The sequence below is a fragment of the Acinonyx jubatus genome, chromosome B4, assembly GCF_027475565.1.
Source record: "Acinonyx jubatus isolate Ajub_Pintada_27869175 chromosome B4, VMU_Ajub_asm_v1.0, whole genome shotgun sequence".
Lineage (NCBI taxonomy): Eukaryota > Metazoa > Chordata > Mammalia > Carnivora > Felidae > Acinonyx > Acinonyx jubatus.
This window is the reverse complement of record NC_069387.1, coordinates 112,960,500-112,981,285: the sequence shown is the minus strand read 5'-3', so window position 1 is coordinate 112,981,285 and position 20,786 is coordinate 112,960,500. Positions and strand designations below refer to the sequence as shown.

Here is a 20,786-nt window from a genome sequence, read left to right as displayed (position 1 = left end):
TTTCAAGTGGCTTAGCAGCCACATTGCTAAAGAGAAAACCAAGCTGAAATTAATTTTAATAATGTATTTTAGGTAACCCTGTATATCAAAAATATTATCACTTCAACAGATATTCAAAACAAAATAAATAATGATTAAATATCTCACATTACTTTTTTTATACTGAACTCCATTATGCATTTTCCACTTCAGAACACATCAACTTGGAGTTATCACATTTTCCCTTTCAACAATCATATATGTTATATGGGGTAGAGGCTGCCATGTTGAACAGCACAGGTATACTCGAAGAACATATGCAGTTTTCTGTAGACGGAAGATAGATAGTGTTCGGTTAATCAAATAAAATGGCCAAATATCATAGTACCAAGGTTCTTGACCTAGAATACCACACAAACCTCTTTTAAAGGAGAGGAAAAGGGAATTAGAACTCATGGATCTCTAAGAATATGTCCTTGAACTTCCAGGGATCAGTGTTCCCCAACTGAGTCTTCAAAAGGCTTTCAAAAGTGGCTTTTTTTTTTTTTTTTTTTAGCTTATCCTCAAAATAACAACATACAAAAGAAAAGATTCTATTTCGGGGGCACCTGGGTGGCTCAGTGAGTTAAGTGTCCAACTCTGACTCAGGTCATGATCTGGCGCTTGGTGAGCTGGAGCCCCGCGTCGGGCTCTGTGCTGACAGCTCAGAGCCTGGAGCCTGCTTCGGATTCTGTGTCTCCCTCTCTCACTCTCCCTCTGTCCCTCCCCTGCTCATGTTCTGTCTCTCTCTCCAAAAATAAATAAAACATTAAAAAATTTTTCTTTTAATTTTTTTTAATCTTTTATTTCTTTTTGAGAGAGAGAGAGACAGGGCAAGCAGGGGAGAGACAGAATCCGAAGACAGGCTCTAGGCTCTGAGCTGTCAGCAGAGCCTGATGCAGGGCTGGAACTCATAAACTGGGAGATCATGACCTGAGCTGAAGTCAGATGCTTAACCAACTGAGCCACCCAGGCATCCCTAAAAAAAAAAAAAAAAAAATTGTTTTTAATTAAAAAAAATTGTTTTTAATTTAAAAAAAGATTCCATTTTGTATAAATATCGAGGAGCTCTATGATCCCAGTTTGAAAACACTGTTGGAAAAGAATCAGGAGGTCTTTATTTTTATTTGATTCTACTACCAAACTACATGGTGACTGGGGTTGGAGGAACCTATTTTTCCAGGCCTCTTTCTCTAAGGGTGCCCCCACTCTCCCACTAAACAACAACACTGTTCAAACATCCACAAACCATCTGTTAATAATCCATTCTAGAACTCTGCCACAAGGAATTTAACACTCCCTCTCAGTCTGTAGCTTTTGAGCCATATTCCTCACTACTGAAAATCAGGACTGCATTTACCTACCTTCATAATTCTGACATTTTTCCATTCTTCAAAATTCCAGGAAATAATACTTAATAATAATATATTATCCTGAAGTTCTTTCAGTGTCCTGGAATAGAATTCTTCTGGATCAAAAATCTTAAACTCATTTTGAGCATTTAAACAATGTCTTCCTATCCATTCAAGTTTCTCAAGCTTTAATTTCATGTTACCAAGGATTTTTCTGGCTTGTTCAGGATGACCATTCCTGCCTTTCATTTATTCATTTTGTAAGTACTTATTGAAGATCTACTGTATATGCCAACATAATGGGACCAGAGATGGGACATGCACAAGACAGGCAAAGGCAGTCCCTGCTTGCAAAGAGCCAACAGTCTAATAATGGATAGAAGTCAGTAAACAAGCAAATAAATAAATATGACAATTTCCGGTAGTAGAGAGTGATAGAATAACACAGTTAACGTTTGGGAGCACATCATGTAAATACTAATTTAATCCTCATAACAACTCTGAAGGATTTTCTGTTGTCACCAACCCCATTTTATCTATGAGAGAACTGAGAAACAGAGATTCAGTGCTAGAAAGAACAAAAGAGAGAAACAGAGAGAAAGAGTGCCTGGTGAACTGCTCTGGTCTGGGAGGTCAGGACAGGTCTCTCCGAGGTCATCTGGGCAGGGCCTGGAACGAAGAACCAGCCACACAGAGATCTAGGGGCAGACTATTCCAGAGAGAAGGAACAAGTAAAAGGCCCTAAGACAGGATGAACCTGGCAGGATAAATCCGAGGGGCTCCAGAAACAGAAAGAAACAAAAAGTGGTTTGGAACATAAACAGGGAGGGGAGAGTCATGGGAGGGGAAGGGTAAGAGGTGGAGCAGGAGCCAATTTATGATAAGGAGTTGGTATTTTATTACAAACACAACGCAAACCCTTTGGCATATTTTACGCTGAGGAAGGACATGATCTGATTTACATTTTTAAAAGATCACTCTGATTGCTCTGTGGGAAATGAACTGTAGGAGGCAAGGATGGAATCAGAAAAACCAGTTGGGACAGGGAAGACAGAAGCCAAACAGCAGTTGAGTAGCTGACATCTTCCTCTGCCATATGTTAACATTATAGCATCAGCCCAGGGCAACAGGCTTGTTGTTTCCTTTTGCTTCTTGGCCTGTGCTTCCCTGCCCTGCAGATGGAATCACTCGCTCTAGGTTACACTGAGAACTAGAGAAGAGCCCAGGACCACCTTTCAGATGCTTTGACTTTTGATTCCAATCTCCACTCTAACCAAGGGAACACTAACAACACTATATAAATGGCAAGTAAAGCAGAAAACAAGGGCAACACAGTCAATTATGGAAAAATAGGTGCTGCTTACATAAATGGGTTAGAAAAAAGCTAGGGCAGAAAGCCACGACCACGGGGTCAAAGTGCCCAAGTTTAGCTAGCGAGATATTGTAATGGGATCATGAGAAACTTGTTATGTCACCTGCAGGAAATTACTTTCTATCTGGTGCCAATGTACCTGATCACAAACACCACTTGGCCCCCAGACCTTTTGCTTTTTTTTTTAATGTTTATTTATTTTTGAAAGAGAGAGACAGAGGGAGAGAACAAGCAGAGGAGGGACAGAGAGAGAGGGAGACACGGAATCCGAAGCAGACTCCAGGCTCTGAGCAGTCAGCACAGAGCCTGATGAGGGGCTCGAACTCACGAACCATGAGATCATGACCTGAGCTGAAGTCGGACACTTTACCAACTGAGCCACCCAGGTGCCCCATGAGACCCTTTGCTTCTTACACATACAAGTTAATGATTACTGTCTGATTGTTTTCTCCACATTCATGTGTGTAAGGTCTTGTTGTCTTCACGTTCACCACGTGGGTACTACCTTGTGAGCTCAATAAATACAAAGACAAAACCCCTGTTTGGGGCTCTTGTCTCCTCCCAGACATTAGCCTCTCTCATATTCAATTCTGCATCCACTCTCTTGCTGGACAAGAGAGAACTCCAGACTCACAGTCTGCAACACTCAATGATCTTCGGCTGCTGCTCAATTCAGCCCAAAATGCGCACAGCACTCTATAAACAATTCACAATGCAAAAACAAGGGGTTCAAATAATACTCAAAGACATGTGACTTCACTAATAATGCTCCCCTTTGCATTTAAAAGATACTACTACTAAATATCTAAGCATGCTGGCATGTACTGTCTGCAAACATTGCCACTAATAAGTGCTCACATCCCTATTACATGCATGTTACCCAACCCACCAAGAGGTGGAGTTTACTTCCCCTCCCTCCGAATTTGGGCTGGGGCTGGCCTTGTGACTCACTTTGACCAATAAAATGTGGTAGAAGTGATGTGGTGCCAATTCCAGACCTAGACCTCAAGAGCACCTTCCATATTTACCCACTTGGAATCCAGTGACCATGCTATAAAGAGACCGGACTAGATGCCAGAGGAAATGAGGCCTTAATGGAGAAGAACAAAGAGGTCCCATCTACAACCAACACAAAACATGTGAGTGAAGCTCTCTTGGACATTCCAGCCCCAGCCAAGCTCTGAAAGTGAAAGCATCTGCTGCATTAGTGATACTAAGTGACACCACATGGAGCGAAAGAACCACTCAGCTGAGCCTAGCCAACTGAAAAAATTGTGAGGAATAAGCTATTATTGTTTTAAGCCACTGTATTTTAGGGCAGTATGTTATGCAGCTATAGTTAACTGATATAAAAATGTGTGAGTTGTTGATTCTCAAGGCCCTGTGCAAATCATGAAGTCATCCAAGGATGTTAAACAGATCAAACCAACCAGAAAAGCCCATGGATGAAGTTATTTTATTATTGTTTAGTTTCCTGGGGAAATTCGCATTGCCTCTTCTGACTTCTAGGCATATGTATTTGTTTTACATTAGAAGCTAAAGTACTCTAATTTCTCATGCTCAAGTAAATTTAACATGTTTTGTTAAGAATCATTTATGTACTGTACTGGAAAATAAAAGATAAACTAGACCCAGGCTCTGCTCTCTAAGAGTTTATATTTAAGTGGAAGAACTACATGTACATAAATATTTCCAATTGAAGCAGAATGTGCTTATTTGATAACCAAGTCACATAACTAATAAGTACAATGGATGAAAGAGGTCATTCACATGGAATTTCAATAGGTCAAGGCAAAAACCAGGATACTCCAGATGGAAATATGAACAGGAGCAAAGACAAAGAAGCACTGTAGTACAGAGTATTTTTTAGGAATGGCAAGTTCTCTGACAACTGAGACCCAGCATGACACAGCTATTCTAGTCCAAGTGAATCACTCCCTGTGCAAGCCCTGTGATGTGCTTACCACATGAAGCTATGAAGAGAGGGGTCTGAAGGACCCAAAGTTATAAAATGAGGACCCCTGATGTCAAGGTGTTAAAACAAATTATCTATGAATCTATTGTGTATATTTCTAATTCTCTTTCACTCTACCTTGCAGGCAGTCAACACCATCTGTTCTCCACTTTGCTAAATCATTCCCCTGTCTCAAGTTCTACATTTGCTTACCCATTTATTCATTCAACTGTTTTTTATCAGGCACCAACTATTTGTCAGGCACTGTTCTAGGTGCTGAGGATACAATAATGAACAAGGCAGACAATGGCCCTGCCTTCATGAAGATAAACAGGAATGAAGGATAGGAGGCAGATACGGTAGGTGGTCAGAGAAAACTTGAAGAGGGCATATTTGACCAGAGGTGTGATCGAAGTCAGAAAGCAAGCCATGGGACCATGTGGGGAAAGAGCATTCTAGGCAGAGGAATGAGAAAATGCAAAGGTCCTGAAATGTCTGCAATATTCCAGGAAGGAGGCTAGTGAGTGAGGAAAAGAGAGGTGGAAAAGGAGATCATAGAGGAAGCAGGGATCCAGTTCACAGAGGCACTTATAGGTAATGACCAACACTTTGGATTTTGTTTTCAGTGTAATGGGAAGCCTATGTCCTGATGCCCTTTCCCAGCCCTAACCCCGCCCCAACAAGCCTCTACTGATCACTTCTCCTTCCTGTGCATTTATCACCTGTCCTTTTATTTGCCACCCCGTCTATATTCAATGGATTTCTATTCATCTCTAATGCATCAATTCGATTTCCTCAACTATGTCTCAAGGACAAGAATTGTATCATATTCTCCTCTGCATTTCCAGGGCTTGGCACCTACCTACATGGTGCTCAATAAATCTTTTTGGAAGGTGATAATGATGATGTAATCCCTTGAAGTCCTTTCCAGCTGTAAGATCTATGTTTCCTTTGAACTCTTTTGACAAACTAGTTTGCGCTATGACTCAGAGGACTGACATCTTTCTAGATATTTTGAGATTACAGTCATCCATTAAATGACTGAGATGAATCACATCAGAGTTTTTATTTAAATGAAGGTTGTACCACTTGGAATGGGATCCTCTTAAGTGGAACTACTTATTAGTATTTGTACTTTAAGCCATTTGAACCTCAGCAGAGCCATATATTGCTATTAAGTAAATGCTATCCTGATGTGATCCCAACACCTGCCATTAAAGATGGCCTCGAATTCTTTGCTGCTTCTCCTAATGAAAGGTGGAGGATAATTCCCCTCACCTGGAGTCTGGGTTGGTCTTAGCGACTTATCTAACCAATAAAATGTAGGAGAATTAGTGTTCTGGAACTTATGGGGCTAGGTCACAAAAAGCCTTGAGCCTTAAAGTTTCCACCCACACCTTTTGGAGACACTCCCTCTGGAAACCCAGCTGCCATGCTGTAACTCAAGCGCAATGGAGAGACAATATGTCAGTGCTCAAACCAACAGCCACAGCAAAGTCCCCTGCCAAGAGCAGCATCAACAGTCAACCACCCCAGCCCAGACACAGGAGTAAAGAAGCCATCCTAGAAGTGGATCCTCCAGCCCCAGCCACTTCAACTGACATCCTATGGATCAGAGACAAACTACACAGGTAAGTCTTTTCTAAGTTCTTAACCCACACAGTAAAATGGTTCTTTGAATCTGCCATGTTTGAGGGCAGTCTGTTATACAATAGTTGTTTTTTTTTTTAATTAAAAAAAAAAAACCATAGAACATCACTACTCACAAAAGTGCCTGTCCCCCAATCATTTATAAAAATGACAGATACACACAGTCCAAGATTTGTCCTATGTCCAATGAACTGCTCTTCCCAGAGATTTAACCCATAGACATAGGGAAGACAAATGAGGTGATTTTGAATGAGTACTCTGAATCAATCTCACTGCTAAAATTGCAGGCCAACAAAAGTCACCTGAAATGCATCCAATGTAAAAGCCACAGCATCCATTTGGTTATACAGGTCACAGAATTATGCTATTGACCAAATTATACATATTTTCACTCAGTCACCCAACAGGTAAGAAAACAACTTAGAGCTGACCCTTGAACAATATGGGTTTGAACTACGTGGATCCACTTACACATGGGTTTTTTTCAGTAAATAGAGAACAGTACGGCAAATGTATTTTCTCTTCCTTGTGATTTTCTTAATAATGGTTTCTTTTCTCTAGCTTACCTTATTGTAAGAACACAGTGTATAGTAAATAAAAATACAAAATATGTGTTAATTGGCTGTTTATGTGATTGGTAAGGCTTCCGGTCGACGACAGGCTATTTGTAGGTAAATTTGGAGAAGTCAAAAGTTATTTGCGGGTTTTTGACTGCGCAGAGGGTCAGCACCACTTAACCGTCATGTTGTTCAAGGATCAACTGTATTATACTATTTAAAAACATGGGTGGGACTTAAAACAGAAATTAAATGCACAATTCTATCATGCAAATAAAAAGATCCAACTGCTAGACAATGATTACATGCAATACTAGGAATTTGTGAAAATTATTCTCAGACGCTACCAGAATGGAAAACACTCAACTGCAAATGGTCCCTCTCTTTTAGAACATCCTTTTGTTTGTGCAAAGAAGTTCTATTATGAAAACAAAAGCTCCTCAAAATGGGCAGGCATTTTTAGCCCCATCAGTATGAATATCACTTTTCCCCAACAATAGTCATTTCAGACCCTGCACGTGAGAGGCTTCTGGGAAAGCAGCCTGCTCATTTTATAGCCTCCTCCTCTTCCTTCCCCCACTACCTTCTTCAAGTCATGTTTGGTTCTTCAAAACACACACACACAACACAATACAGAACCATTATGTGGTGCCAAGGGCAGGGAGGAGGGGTAAGATGAAGAGAACAAATTTTGGTAGTAAATGCTTTAGAGCATCAATTTTTCACATAAACTACTACTTCGTAGTATGTCTAATCATATTCCACCACGGTTTTCATAATATGACTTCACACTCACCACTTGTATGCCATTTTTAAAAATCAACAGAAGAAAATAAGTTCTCAAGAAAACCCCCTACAAGCGAGAGGCATAGCAATGTGAAAATGGCAAAATGCTTTTAACAGAGAACATCACCTTCCAGATTTATAAGCATGTGTGTTTGCTTGAAAAATAATTCATTATCAATAACAACAATAAAATCATAACAAAAGGAACCAAATGTCGACATTTATATCACTAGCAGCTACGTGGGTACATGCATTTTTCAAAAGAGAACTCCAGAATTTAATTAGAGAAAAATGTATTAACCTTTGATAAAAATACTTAATGAAAGACTAACGATTTCCTTCACACAGAAACCATTCCTTCAGCAGCAGTAAATCATTAGGTCAGCAAAACACATGTCTAAAAACACATGTATTTATATTCCTACATTGCATTGTATTTCTAAAACTGCTTAAAAGGCACAAGTAGCTAGTAACACCATCAAAGCACACACAGTGACGTTTTGGTTACGTGGCTCTCACTATCAATAAAATGAAAGTTAAACAGGAATTTAAGAAATGTAGCAGAGGACATAAATCATGCCCTTTTCATTTCAGTGAGAACATTAGCAGCTCTGTGTCTTCCAGCCTCGGGAGCCATTACTTATATGTGAAATTCAAAAGAAAAGGAAGGCGTTTAAGCCAATAATGAAAGCAAGTTTGGCTAAATGTCAAACCACATGATACTAAGTTTCTTGCACCTTATTTATTACCAAGAAAGCTAAAACCTGCTCAATGGTCTTCTCTAATGCCAAAGCACCACTGATGGGGGAAATGAATATATGTCAAATTTACCTCTTCAAATCACTAATGTGGCCTGACATGTTCAGGCAGACAAGAGCCTGTCACCAAGGTACAGAGGATTTACATTTTCCACCTCAAATGGCCCTAACTCAGAAATAGACCTGTTATTAATACACGGGTACACAAAAGGGAACGTATGGTACCTAGGAATTGAATCATAATGCATTCCTCAGAGTCCCAAATACAGAAAAATTTAATAATTTGAAACATCAGATTATTTCATTCAATCAAGTAATTTTTTTGGTTTCATGAATCTCTGTGATTACCTGGTCCATTGATGGACCACTGATGGTCCAATGATGGCTACTCAAAAAATAATTACTGATGGGGCAGGCACTGCCCTAGGGGGCAGGGGCTGTCCTGGGCACTGGGGATACAGGGTAGCAGCCCCACTTCTCAAGGAGCTTCCAGTCTATGGAAGGGTAACTCACTGGTCAAGTAAAAACAAATTCAATCAAGTACAGGGATAGATTCCGATGGTGTTGAAAGCTACAGAGGAGACAAAATAGGATCACACGATAGAAGGTGACGGACGAGGGCTCTAATTTGGACCGCCCAGGGAGGCCTCGCTGAAGAGGCCCGACACCTAAATTACCAGAGGAGCTAATCATGACAGGAAAAGTAGGAGCAGGGCACACCGGAGAAAGGAACAAGCTAGAACAAAGGCCTCGGCAGAAACTGCCCTGGGCACCAGGAGAAGCTGCTAGTTGACCTGTGTGGCTGGAGCACGGTGAGGGACAACAGCAGATGTGACTGGAGCAGCCTTCCGACCACAAGGGCCTCATGGGCTCTCATACGGGTTCGGACTGCATTTCAGTACAATGGAAAACCACCGGAGGAGGGTTTGCTCAGAGGAGTTGCACCCTGCTGTGTGGAAAATGGATGTACTCCCGTACATGTGGAAGCCACTGTAATTATCCTGGCAAGGGAAGGAGATAAGTAGACAGATCTGAAGAACATTTTAGAAGGTTGGGTAATGGAACAGATGTTGGGGAGGAGGGTTAGTGCAGGAAAAGATGAAAGCAAGGATGATGATTCCCAGGTTTTCAGCTGGAACCATGGGAAATCAATATTTCTGTCTGGGTTAGGTCCCTCATTCCTTCTCCAGTTGGACAGCTGGAATTAGAACCTGACCTTCTACTTCGTAATCCAGAAGTCTTTCAATTAAGAGTATTAAATTGAGATTTCCACATTAAATAATACCCAGTTTTTCTATTTTGCTATTACTAATTATTCACACAAAGGCTCAGAATAATTTCAAGGTAAGTGTGCATTAAAAATCAAAAACATACACACATCAACATGTGATAGAATTTCATAGAACGAACACGCGCACGCACACACACACACACACACACACACACACACACACACACGAAGTACACGTTAAAACTATCCCAGTACGGTCTATATTTAAGTTAATAGTACCAATGTCAGTGTCCTGGTTTTGACAATGTATTATGGTTATATATAAGATATTTTTGGTTGGTGGGAACTGAGTGAAAGATACCTGAGAACTCTCTGCACTACTTCTGGAACCTCTTGTCTTAAATTATTTCAAAGTAAAAAGTCATTAAAAAAAAAATCTTGTCTAAGGACACAGAAGCAGTGGGAAACAGCCAATATCTAAGTCTAGATCACCTGATTTCTCGTTCTTTTGAGTGTACCATATTTTTTATTCAAAACTTCTTTGATTTAGGGGCGCCTGGGTGGCTCAGTCGGTTGAGCAAACCAACCTCAGCTCAGGTCATGATCTCGCCGTTTTTGAGTTCGAGCCCCGCGTCGGGCTCTGTGCTGACAGCTCAGAGCCTGGAACCTGCTTCAGATTCTATGTCCCTCTCCCTCTGCCCCTCCCCTGCTCACGCTCTCTCTCTGTCCTTCAATAATAAATAAACGTTAAAAAAAATTTTTTTTAAACTTCTTTGAATTAAAAGAGCCTTAAGATAAAAAAAAAAAAAAAAAAGCAATACCTGATTGGCATCTGTTTTCTTGCTTTCTAAAGAGAAACTGCCTTTTTGCCCCTTTTGAAGGCAAAAAGAATCTTTGGTTGTGTTCACTTCTGCCAAGAACATGGGCAGCATGCAGTCAGCAGCCTTGGAGGCAAAATCTACATTTGGCTGGTCTATAGTAGGTGCAAAGAAACACTCATTCTAAAAACAATTAAAATGTCAGTTTTGTGTCTGTTTTCATTTCCCAAGTGAACTGAACAAAATAACCTAAACGATGGAAGCCATTGGTGAAATGAATCCGGATGGAGCTTATCAAATGTGAATGGCCCAGAGTGTGGAAAACCAGTGCCCTCAGGTGGGTGATTTTCTCTCATTTTTCCAGGGCCACTGCTCTCTCAAGAACTATCAACAGTGCCAAAAGACCAACAGCTGTGCCCCCATTCACAGGCTCACCACAGCACCTACAAGGTGAATTTTCCTAGAAAAAGTTGCAGGGGTTGGTTTGGTTGTTCGTTTTGTACAGGGTAGAGAAAGGATGGAAAAAATGGAGATACAGTTTCCAGGTGGTGGCACAGCGTGACCCTGAAAACCAGGTTGAGATACTTCCCTCTCACAAGGGAAACTGCAAGGTTGAGCGTCATGCCAAGCAGAGCCACAGTCAGTTACCATCCGGGACATGGGATTCTCGGTTTTCCCCCAAAGCCTATCGCTATCAGACCTAACAGCACCGACCTAAAGCCAACTTAAGTTAAAATGAGAAACAGAATGAAAATCTCTGTCTCTGCTAAAATCTAGGGAAATCTGGAAGGTATGGGGCAGATAAGTCAGCCCCAGAAGATGGCAGATGGAGTGATGTTCTCTCTCCCTAGGCCAGTTTCCTCACATTCAAGGCTCGACCTCTGCCCCCAAGCCCAAACATTAAGATTATCCGTCAGCTCATCTCTCTCTTACCTGCCTCTCTCTTCTTCTCTCTTTTTCTAAACACATCAATTCTTCATTTGAGCCAAACAATCTATTTGCTATCCTTCCCCTCACAGAATCCACTCATTCAAGGACCTACTTTGTAAAAAGGGCAGGTATATAATTCAGAAAGTGAAATGACACTGACAATACTAAAGGCAAGAGGAGGAGCTGGGGAAAGGTCATTCCATTTGCAACATGATAGGTTTAATGTTCCAGCAAAGCATCTTGGGAAGGTATCTTGGAGAAAGCACTCAGCATCTACTCTGGACTGGCTTCTCCCCTAGTAATCATGACTACCTTCCCCCAGACCCAGAGCTGCCCTAGAAGCATTCCGTACTTTACCCTTCTTCCCACTGAGATTGCTCAGTCATGCTTCATGCTCTGGTGCCACTCCATTCTCTGTAGGCCACTGTTAAATGTCCAGAAATTCACATGCATGTCACCCCTCTATTGCCATAAAGACTACAAACTCCTTGAAGGACCTTCTATTTCTGATGTAATCACTTTGACGCCTTTTAGAGCCCACAGCACTTTGTGAACACTCAAAATGTATTGTTAACAAATGCCTCAGGGGATTGAGAAACCTCATACAGCCACACTTCTGAATAACAGACAGAAATAGCACAATGGCTATCTCAGGAAATGGGAAGAAATTTCTTAACCTTGCTTGGCATTACTTGTCAAGAGGTTTGAATTTCAGTGGTAAATGATTTCCTTCAAAGGAGGTGAAAACAGAGACAAGATAGGGGGTTGTAAAAAATACACTAAATACGTGACAGATGAGAACAAAAGCCAAATCCTCATGACGGCAAACCTTGCTTAACTCTTTTTGTGGTTAGTACCCAAATGCTAACATTATCTCATCACCCCAATACTTCATTTTGAGACTAAACCATGAGTAAGTATATGGGATAAGCTGAAATTAAATCCTCGTGTGAATGTGCAGAGCACAAAGGAGTTTTATCTGTTTGGTTTACCTAATTCTTTTTCTCTTATGTACAATTTTAGAAATGAAAGAAAAGGTTCAATGGCCCTGGTATGATGAATCGCTTCTGGCAAAATTTAATTCTAAAGAAATGGCAAAGATAATCACATACTTTCACAGAAAAAGTCTGTCCTGAAGAAGGGCCTCTCCCCTTTTGACTCTCAAAACAATTTTAGAACCAAGCATTAGCTTTAATCCAGCACTCTGGTAAGCACAAAGAAAAGAAAGGTAAACAAAACTGATTCCTGTCATGCAAAGCTATTTTCTGTCCCTTCTAACTCTTTATACGAAGTGTGGGGCAGACCTTCTCTGTAAAGGCCCAAACAGTAAATATTTTCTGGACCTTCTAGGCCAAAAACTCTCTATTGCAACTACAGAACTCTGCCGGTATAGTGTGAAAGCAGACACAGACAACATATGGACAAATAAGAATGGCTGTGTTCCAATAAAACTTTATTTATAGACGCTAAAATTTGAATCTCCTATAATTTTCATATGTCATGAAATATTCTTCTTTTGTTTTGTTTTTGTTTCAACCCTTTGAAAAGGTAAAGACCACTCTTAGCTCACAGGACACAAAAGCAGGTAGTGGACTGGATATGGACCACAGGGACATGGCCATAGTTTGCCAACCCCTGCTTTATACCAAAGGCAAGGTGGCAGCAAAAAGTCAAAATTAGCTTGGAAACTTCAGCTTGCTTCTAAAAGAAGGTTGTTGGGGAAGGAAGAGGAACAGAAGGTGAATAGAGAAGGAAGAAGGGATGCCCATGAGAAACCAGGAAACTGCAGCCTAAGGGAGGAGAAACCCAAGTAAAAGAGGTGAAAGCTTGGGGCTGTGGGAGGAGGGTAGAAAAAAGGAAGCAGGAGGCCAAGTTTCTAGGGCATCTGTGGGAAATGAAGGGATGAAAGGGAAGTCAGCTAATGAGTAGCCCAGGGGAGGGGCTGTAGATTAAACTGTGAGAAAACTGAACATCATAAAAATGCAGATTAACCGAGCAGCCCAGAATTTAAGAACTGAGACTACTATGTGTACAAAATTATTCTCTTAGCAGGCAAGGACAATTCTCCTTACAAGTCTGTTGGGTTATGTGCCTGTTGGAGACGGTGATTTTCGTTTTGCTTTTATCTTATGCAATTGCTCCTAGGAATATCAGTTCAAGAAGGCCAATTGTGAAAGCCTCAAGTCTTCAGTCTTAGAATTTCCCTCATCCCTTTTTTTTTTTTTTGAGAGAGAGAGAGAGTGAGTGGGGGAGAAGGGCAGAGAGAGAGAGAGAATCTTAAAGCAGGCTCCACATTCAGCATGGAGCCCAACATGGGGCTTGATCCCATGACCCTGGGATCATGACCTGAGCCAAAATCAAGAGTTGGACATTCAACCGACTGAGCCACCCAGGCACCCAAGAATTTCCTTCATCTTTAAAATGATTTGGCCCTGGGAAGAGATGGGCTTCAGGGGTTCTAACTGCTGCACCCACTCCTATACCTAATCTGTACCTCTATGAGACAAATTTTCACCAGTGAGAAGATAAAAAACACACTCATATGTGAGATTTCATTGTTACAACAGTTAAAAATAAGGCTGATAAAATGGTTTAATAACCAGACAGGTTAAAAACTGCATTGCACAGAGACCAGAAGAAAATGCTTTAAGTTTTATAAAATGAATGGCTAAAGGCTGGCACCCAGCAAACATTAAATAGCAACCTTTAAGAAATGCCAAAGAGTCAATTTCATGGAGGATCAAGAACCAAAGGGTTATTATCTACTGACTACTGAGGAAGACTGACAAATAAGATAAAGTTAAAAAAGCGATAATAGTGTCATGGGCTGAACTGTGCCTCCCCAAAAGCCGTATGTTAAAGCCCTAACCTTACCCAGTGCTTGGGAATGCAACTGTATTTGGAGTCTTTAAGAAAGTAATTAAGTTAGAATGAGGCCATTAGGGTGACCCTAACCCAATATGAGTGGTATCCTTGTAAGAGAAGGAAATTAGGACACATGGAGACACACACACACACACACACACACACACACACACACACACAGGGGAGACCATTTGAAGAGGCAGCAGGAGGGCCGCCATCTGCAAGCCAATGGGGCCTCAGAAGAAACCAAACCTGCTGACAACTTAACCTGGGACTTTCAGCCTCTGGGGCTGTTAGAAAATAAATTTGGGTTGTTTAAACCACCTAGTCTGGATACTTTATTATGGCAACACAAACAAACTAATACAAACAGTTATGACACCTAGAGATTAAGAGGAAGGTGAGGGGAGCAAATAAGGCTACCACAGATTCATACACTCAACCAACATTTATTGGTCCCAATAAGTATTTCTGCAATGTGCTAGGTTCTGAGTCTACAAGGGTGAAAAACTGAGTTCTCGCCTTCAATGAACTCACAGTCTACTTGAGGACAAAATTTTCTAACATAGTATGGATGTGCCATAACAGAAATATTCCCATGACACTTTGGAAACACAGAAGAGGGGTTTCTCAGCCATGAAAGGGGTGCACAAAGCTTCAAGAACAAGGTTAACGTCTGGGCTAAGGGCTTTCAAAAAACCAAACAACGACAACAACAACACTACTTTCTTCTGGTTGTTTGAATAGGAATATATTTTCGAAGTGGAGAAAATAAGTATCACTGAGGAAGAGGAAGTGTGATGTGAGCGATGGGAGGTCCTCCTTTGGCCGTGTGGAGTTAAGGTGGAGGACTGAAGTGCAGCTGGCTATTCGGCCAGGAGACAGGGATTTGGAAGAGTTCACTTGAAGTGGTCATCAAGCCAGGAGTGCAGACGGGCTCTGCCCTAGGAGAAGGTTGCTGGGAAAGGAAGCTGAGCCTCCAGCCAGGGAGAAGATAACACATCTCCAGAGAAGAGAAGCATTTAAGAGGCAAGTAGAGCAAGGAGAAGCAGAGAAATAATAAATGGAAGGGCAGGAGGAAAAACAACACCGAGGAAGGGGGCAACACCAAGAACGAAAGAGAGAGCGGCCCCCATGTCAGATGTTGCCAAGACAGCAAGTGGCAACCTGAAAAATGCCAATGGACTTAACCAACAGTCCCTGGTGACCTCTGTGAAAACAGCTACAAGGAGCAGAAGTGCAATGGCCACAGCTTGAGAAGTGAATCACTGTGTTCAGATGGGAGGACATTCATGCAAACTCAAGGAAATAAAAGCCGCTTGAGTCATCTTCTGGGGCTGGTAAGAGAGGAGGAGATGGACGACACAGAGGCAGTTGCAACAATAATGCTGGGGGTTGAGGCTGGGGGGGGGGGGGTGCCGAGGGGACTCTCGTTCTGTTCTTCCAGTCTTCTGGGGGCTGCTTGAAGAGAGTGGAAAGGAAAGAAGTGAGGCAAAGGAGAAAAATGGCATTTATTGACTACCTGTGAGGCACTCACTGACATGAAAAACACTACCTCCATGAACACAGCACTTTTTGTTTTGAAAGATTCATTCATATACCCTCTCATTTAACCTCAACAACTACTCTCAGGGAAGAATGCCGGCAGCTCTGTTCTACACATGAAGAAATTAACATTTAGAGGAAAAAAATAAAAACAAAATCATCTACCTGACCTCACAGAGCAGATAAAGGTAGAAGCAGGACTTCATCCAGAGCCTAGACCCAGGATCTCCAAACGCTCACCCAGCATTTTCACAGAACGAAGTGCTCGTGGCTCTGGGCTGGGTCTCAGCTTCCTCCTATGAATAATGGGAACGACTGGGGCGCCTGGGTGGCTTGGTCGGTTAGGCGTCCGACTTCGGCTCAGGTCATGATCTCACGGTCCGTGAGTTCGAGCCCCACGTCGGGCTCTGTGCTGACAGCTCAGGGCCTGGAGCCTGTTTCGGATTTTGTGTCTCCCTCTCTCTCTGCCCCTCCCCTGTTCATGCTCTGTGTCTCTCTGTCTCAAAAATAAATAAACGTTAAAAAAAAAAATTTAAAAATGGGAACGATAATAGCCTGTACCTCACACTATTAATAAATGTAAGGCACCTAAGGGGCTGGCTCACGGTCAGTGCTCGATAAATGTGAGCCACTGTCAGCTTGCATTCAAGGAGCAGAGCGTGTACACAGAGCTTACACAGCACGTGTCCATTCTCCGTGAGCAGGAAGAGCTGTCCAAACCAGAAATCCAGGAATCACACCGGAATCCTCTTTCTCCTTCAGCCCACAGTTCAACCAGGCAATGAGTCCTTCTAACCCCATGCTTCTCAGCCTTCGTGTCGTCACTGCCTCTCTAAGAAGACGTCCCTAATAGCATCGCTCCCATGAAATTCTAACAGCATGGATAACTGCTTATCTGTTTATGTACTGTGGCCCTTTTGAATCTGAGTATCTGAGGATTTTTTTTTTTTTACACCATTCCCCCAACCAATTTTCACCTTGGGAAAAGATCCCCTTGGGACCACCGCCCCCCCACCCCGCCACCCCATGAAGAACACATCTAATAATCCTTCCTCCTAAATCTCTCTCAGCCCATCCCCTTCTTCTCTATCCTCAATGCCAGTAACTAGTCCTCACCATTTTTCATCTAGATTGTTCCAACAGCTTCCTAACTGGGCTTCTTACCCCTGTTTTGCCCAGCTTCCCATCCATATGTCACCAGAGTAGGCTTTCTAAATGCAAATCTGTTCGTGTCAATCCCTTTCTCAAATTTCATCAAGTTGTGCTCCATCACGGATTGAACGTTTACATGGCACTCAAGGCCCCTGTCGAGCAGCACTGGGCCTGAGCCTCCAGCCTTAGCTGCCGTCACACCACCCCATCCCATCCCTAGACACTAGGTGCATACAACGTAAAGCCATTGCCTCCGTGCCTTGGCACTTTCTGTTACCTCTGCCTAGAATGCCCTTCCCCTCTGCCTTCTTGTGAACTCCTACTTACCCTTCAACACTCAACTATACACGCTCTCTAAAGCCTTCCCCAGTTCGGTCTTACCACAGGGTAGGTGGAGCCATCCCGTCCCTTGCACATACCTCTCTGCGTCACAACTCTTCAGTTACCTCTAATGGTAATAGTGACAACTAACATTCACTGAATGTTAAATAGATGCCAGACTCTATTCTAAGCAGTTTACACGTATCATCTCATTTATTTGGAGCAACCCGAGCGCAGGAATTGTACTTTATTAATTTCCGTATCTAACCTTCCGTATTCCCAGCCAACAGTAGAAATTCAATAAATGCTCGCTGAAGTAATGCAGGAAGCAAAGTTTTGGAGAAGCTCAGATCTGCTCTTTCCTCTGACTTATACAGCCCCTCCTACAATGATTTATAGTGTTTACTGTGATAATAAGGAGAGGGATGAGATATGATTATTCCGCCAAAGGTTTTAACAGTTTCTTTGAAATATACTCCGTGATTTAGTGAAAACAGTCATTAGGAATGCCTTTCCAAGTGCAAAGGGGGAAAAAAAATCTCATCTACCATCCAGAACACTCACATATTTACAAATCTAGTCAATGTGAGGGATATAAATAGATCTTAAAAATGCCACAGGCAAGAACTTAATCACCTATAGTGGAGCAGCTTGAGAAAAACAATGAAGAGAAAAGATTTAGAAACATAATATTTAAAAACATACAAACAGGAGACCTAGAAAAAAAATCAGGTTATATAATATCCTAGTGAAACACTTTGAAATAGAATACTCATAGAAAGATAAACAGAAAAATACTTGAAACAACAGAGTGAAGAATATTCCTCATAGTTCCTTAAGGGTAACTGGAGAAGGTCATTTAAGTCCAGCGCACCCCACCCCCACCCTCTGCTAACTGAAATGAAACAACTAGTGACTAGCCTCAAGGATAATTTAACAGACTACGTCAAATTGATTCCAAAAGTTTTACTCTCTGGAGAAAAAAAAGTATATATATTTTTTTACACACACACACACATAGAATCTTCTGACTTTTATTCTTTAGTTGGCATCACAAGAAATTCCAGATTTAAGTGTTAGTATCAAGTAAATAATAACGTTCTGGAAATGACTGCAGTTGAGAAAAGAGAGCGCTTCTAAAACAATGTCCTAGAGTAAAAACCCAAATACTGCATTTCACTACTCATTTGTTATAAACAGTGACTATCTCTGGGCAATAAGATTATGGATGACTTCCGTTTTTTTGGTATCTTTCTAGAGCCTTTGCTTTTTAAGCAACAAATTGCCTTTATATTTGGGGGGGGGGGGGAAGAGCTATTTTCACTTTTTAAAACATTTTTTTTGTGAAACTAATAAGAACATTTGTTATTAATTTACAAGTCACTTTCACGTATGGCAGCTACATTTCCATTTACGATAACAAATAAACATACTTTAAGTCACTACATCTGGTAAGTGCAGTAAGGCCCCAAAATGATTTGACATACCTCCCAAGAAAATGTGAGGTTTCTATTTTGATTCTTTGAATCTGGCCTCTAGGACAGCTGAACCAAAGAATACAGTGAGAGTTAACACTATGCCAGCATCTGGGCCCAGGCCTTAAGAAACTGGCAGTTTTCACTTCCTGTCTCCTGAAACTCAACTACCATACTGTGAGGAAACCCCAGCCACCTGCAGAAAGGCCTCTGTGGAGAGGAACCAACAAGCAGCACCAACCTGCCAGCAATATGAGTGACACATCTGGAAAACGGCTCCTCCTGCCCCGGTTAAGCCACTCCAACTGACAACAACTACAGCAGAAATGAGCTGCCCCTTCCGAGCCCTGCCCAAATTGCACATGCATGTAAAAACAAATAACTGTTCATGATCCCAGGGCCGTGGGATCGAGCCCCATGCCAGGATCCACTCTGAATGTGGAGCCTACTTAAGATACTCTCCCCCTCTCTCTCTCTCTCTCAAATTAAAAAAAAAAAAAAAAATCATGGAAAAAAATAAACAACTGTTATTTTAAGCCATCATGTTTTGAAGTAGCTTGTTACACAATAAAATATAACTAGAATACCATATTATATTTTGCCTCTACCTTTCCCCAGTTATAATTTAAACTCTTTGAGGGTATGATTCCATCTTTACATCCATCTTCGTAGTCATTCCTTCGTTCATTTGATAAACATGTGAGGACCAATGTGTACCCAGCACTATGCTAGACAGGTTATGCAGGTACAGAGATAAAAACAGTCTCTGCCTTAGATGTGATTAGTCTGTATCTTCAGAGACAAACAAAAATAGACAATGATAGCCATAACACAGCCTCTGCTGAATAGCCAGCAATGGTAGACAGTCAATAAATGTTGGCTAAATAAACGAATGACTAAATCAGGTTCTTAGAACTACTTTGGGAATTATATACTCTCATCATTTTATAGGTGAGATGCACCAGTTAGCGATGTATGACTTCTTAGTTTTAAATTCGCCCTCTTTGCCCTGCTTCATGACCCTGGGGCTGGACCCTGGGAACATTTGGCCTTTGCCAGATGGTGTAGTGTTCGTTTCCATCAAAAGAGGGCACTGGAGGGACACTGAAAGCCCATGGCAGAGGCAGGGGCTTTTCATTCGGGTTTGGGATGCTTTATTCCCTCCCACCCCCAAAGTGTACTGCCAGTGGCATTTGGGAAACGCAAAGGTGCTTACTCTCCAGGGAATTTCTCTGCCACTCAGCAGACTGCTAAGGATCAACTCTGGCCCACCCACATGCTCTACCAAGATTCTCGGCCAAGTGGGCTTACAGACCAGTCCAGCCAGTTCACTGGCCACCAGTAGGCCTCATATTCAAGTGGCAGTCACTCATCTCCAAAGGGGACTGAAACTCAGCCTTGGGGGTGGCGAGGGGTCTCTTGCGAGCTCTTGGTGCCTTCATCCTGTGCTCTCCTTCAGCCCTAGAAAAAATAGCTCCTTCCATCTGCTATTCCTATATTCCTTAGAGACCTCTTTTACCCCTTCAGTAGTTAACCATAGTTAACCTTTTACTAGTTAATAATTCTTTATATTAAATTTTCCTTGTTCAAATTACTGTGTGGTTGTGTTTCCTGAATAGATCCAGACTGGCACAAAAAGGAATAAAAGGGCTCAACTACGAGGAGCCCTGAAAAAGGACAACTGCCCACAGCCCCATCAAAGGGCTGATTGAGAATAAAAAGAAATTGAAAGGGAAAAGATAAAGACTCAAGGAACAAAAACTGCCGTGTCAATCTCATTCAAAATCTTTATTTTTGTCTAATCACATTTCTTAGAAAATATTTTTTATCTTCTTTGGTATTTTTTTAACTTCTCATTTGATAAGCTATTTTTAAAAACACAATGAAAATGTTGGCTACATGTGAGACTCAAGGGAAGAAAGGGTCAGAAAATAAAGAAGCTGTAGCAAGCCCAGGTCAGGTACTCTGAGACACGTGACATGGACCAGAACCAAGAACTGGT

General features: G+C 41.7%; 1 protein-coding gene and 1 long non-coding RNA gene across 15 annotated transcripts in view; one reads left to right on the top strand and one right to left on the bottom strand.

The window, feature by feature from the left end:
- CRADD (CASP2 and RIPK1 domain containing adaptor with death domain) overlaps positions 1-20,786 on the bottom strand; it is a 269,785-nt gene that overhangs the window by 144,325 nt on the left and 104,674 nt on the right. The window lies entirely within an intron of this gene.
- Positions 5,848-19,110, top strand: LOC113602781 (uncharacterized). Of its 2 annotated transcripts, none has more exons than XR_008300406.1 (4): positions 5,848-6,327; positions 10,728-10,833; positions 12,450-12,654; positions 18,849-19,110. It is a non-coding gene; the product is annotated as an uncharacterized LOC113602781 (long non-coding RNA). The 2 variants fall into 2 exon arrangements; XR_003424291.2 differs by having other exon boundaries at positions 5,853-6,327; positions 12,450-12,633; positions 18,849-19,108.